This window comes from Salarias fasciatus, chromosome 9, assembly GCF_902148845.1.
Source record: "Salarias fasciatus chromosome 9, fSalaFa1.1, whole genome shotgun sequence".
In the NCBI taxonomy this organism is placed as follows: Eukaryota; Metazoa; Chordata; class Actinopteri; order Blenniiformes; family Blenniidae; genus Salarias; species Salarias fasciatus.
This window is the reverse complement of record NC_043753.1, coordinates 17373447-17376749: the sequence shown is the minus strand read 5'-3', so window position 1 is coordinate 17376749 and position 3303 is coordinate 17373447.

Below are 3303 nucleotides of genomic sequence, written 5' to 3'. Positions count from 1 at the left end.
GCTGTGCTGCGTTCAAGGCTATTCAAGGCGTTCGGAAATCTGAATTCCGGGGCACAAGCATACAAAATATGACAAACTGAATGTCACTGTTCTATTGTAATTATATGTCACATGTATATGTGATGCTCCTTTTGTGCGTCTGTATAAATTGTAAAAAGCAAAGCAGACAAATTGGCACACGTAAGAAAAATTGATCATTTTGTGTCCCAGTTCGGCCTTGTATTTCACTTTGTGGTGTGCTGTGTTGTAGTGATTAGCATACATACTTTGCAGCATCAGGAGGACAGTCGGGGTCTGTGTTCAGTGTGGTGTCTGCACATTCTTCCTTGGGGCTCTCCAGTGTCTTCCCATTGTGTAAAAACATGATGTATTAACTGTGGGAGTGTTTGATCTATAATGGACTGGAGAAACCATGCTTTGAATCAAATATACTCCATAATCTACATTTACCCTCATTCCCTGCAACCTCTGATCATAATTTTTGATTTAGATCAGGAAAATTATGGCTCTTGCTTTTAAAGACAATAATTATTTTGCTGAACTGTTGAAGAGATACGAATCTAGTTTGTACGAGGGCACATGAATACAGCACGTCATTGAGCGTGGACAGCAGCGTCGCTTCATTGACCTGCTCACACACACCTACACACACACTCACACACAGTGACACCAAACACTGACACACACGCAGTCTGCACTATCCACGTGTGCTCTGTGGGAGAAGGGACACACGCTGTTAGATATTCTAAATAAATTAAGTAAATCTGGCAAATTACAGCAATCCATGCAGGTACAAAAATCCTGCAGACCTGCGCCCTCTGTCGGCTGACCTCTGTCAGTACTACTCTCATTGAAATCCTGCTTTGGAGGGAGTTTCTGGCCATTTTGACATTTTAACTGGGAAACATATATCAGCAGTTTGGATTAGGATTTGAGGATGTTTCCCTTCAAGACCTTGGTGTTGTAAATGCAAACTGTCTTGCTTTAACTGGGAAGACAGTACAGTAGTAATAGTAGTGGACAGTAATCATTTGTTTTTCCCTGATAACTTGCACTTGATGAGTTATAGCATTGAGTTTGTAATACACAAATTTTCTAACATCTAGCTTATTTATAGTGTTAATTAAGTGTGACGAGGGTTTAGCTGGAGTAAACAGCTTGAAGCTTGATCTCTATAGCCAGGTTCATCAAGTATGATCTGTGCAATTGCAAGAAAAGTTCCATTCAGGTGATATGAGATGAACTGCGGTCTAAAAATTAACATTAATTGTCTTGGGTGGAAGTGACCACTGATGTGCTGAACCACCTTGAATTTTATTGTTGAAATACTATATTTTGTTTCATAAGGCCATCATGACAATACCAAATTCAGTTTTCAATTCAACATTGACAGATAAAGCATATGTGATGTGATGGACATCTTACACATCTAGCAATATGGATGTCGAAAACATTAGGATGTCCCTTCCACTTAGTCATTCCATAAAGTTCCCTGATAGCAGAAAATCAGTTCAAAGCTTCCAAACCTGGACTCAAACCGGGGACATGCTCACTGTGACGTGACGGTGCTCATCACATCACCAAGCAGCTCTGTGAACAGTTGATATGATTCACCATTTGTGTATCTTTTTTAAAAATTGTATGTACTTTTGAAGTTGTATTTGAAAACAAATAAATTGTACCCAAGAGATTCAAGATGTTCCCTTAATTTCATGCAAAATTTTGCTTATGGGCCTCAGGATAACCTTCCTGTTAATAGTACAAGGTATTTTATTTAATTGGAAAGAAAAAGTCCTTATTTTCAGGTAGTAACTCAGATATTCAATCTGCTCAAAGTCTTATAGCTGAACTCATCATAACCCTCAGAGGCAGAATGAAGCAGTGCAGGTTATTGCAGTTCTGAACCAAACCGAGCCTGAAATTACAGAGAGGCATTGATTTTAAATGGAAAAGGAAGGTCATTTTTGCAGTTAAAGCGGCTCGGAGCTCTTGCCAGCTAAGGAAGCCCCAATGAAAATGACAGATAGCCATTAATTATCCTGGACATTATGGGCTGTCAGCATGTAATTAGCCTCATTGAGCAGGAGGAATTACAGCAATAGATATCATTCTCAGGTCAGCATATATCACACAATCTCTAAACACATTCACATGGACTTTCATCTGATTGTTACGGCCCCCGACTGGATTTTATTTGAAAAGCTGTCAGAGGACCGCCGCAGGAGGGGAGATGACACGAATGGAAACTTTCAAGCCAACTAAATGTGGCCTGAACCTGCAAAGAAGCAGGTTTTCAATTGAAGAGGCAGAGGGTGGAAAATCCCTCTTCATGTCTCGACAGGTTGGAGGATTGGTGTCGGCAGCTCACTCTCACTGGCCTGAAGAGGAAATGGATACTTTCACTGCAGTCCTCTTTGAAAAGTAAGATCCAAACCAGATCAGATACATGCCTGTTTACAAACAAGAGTGTTAGACTAAACAGAATTTGGAGTGAAACTGAAAAGTATAAAAAATGTTGCAAGACAGGTTTAGGAATTCAGAAATACTGTGCAGTATCACAGACTGGCCGCCAGATGGCACTGTAGTATAACAATATTGGATCGAGTGTTCATATTTTCTAAGACTTGAGACTCTCAGAGGGAAGACGCCACACAGATGCAGTGGTGAGCACACACACCTCACACACACCTGTTTGAGTCCAGGCTCGGCTGCATATCTGTGTTGAGTTTGCATGATCCTTCAGTTCACTCGCACTGTCCAAAAAGTGGCCTCGATCAACGAACTCGACTCGAGGTCTGCAACCGTTAAGACCAAAGGAGTCATTTTTAACCTTTAAAATGGGGCTAATACAGCTTATGAAGATTAAAATATAATTTTGATGCTCCTAAAAAAAAGTATCATGTTTTATTTATTAAGTTTCAGTTATAATTCAGGATGGTGAATATTTTGTTACATTTTCCACTGTTTGTTGCACCTGATTCCACTCTCCCTTTCCAGCATTGTTATGGACAAATTTGACATTTCAGCTGTTTTAAAAATAATGGCTTTTATAAGCAGTTTTGCACGTTTTTTCCCCTTTAAGTTGTGTTTTAAATTACTGTATTTTTTCATCATTTCTTGAGGTTTTTGCTATTTTCCCCCATTTAGGTAATTGTCTTTTATTAAATCTCATTCAGCTAAGATTGAAAAAGTAAATGAAAATAAAGATGCAACATTTATTTACTTATCATTTTGTGAAAGTTACAGGGAGTCACAGGTTGCAGACCTCTGAACTAGAACTGTAATAACATGCAAACCACACAG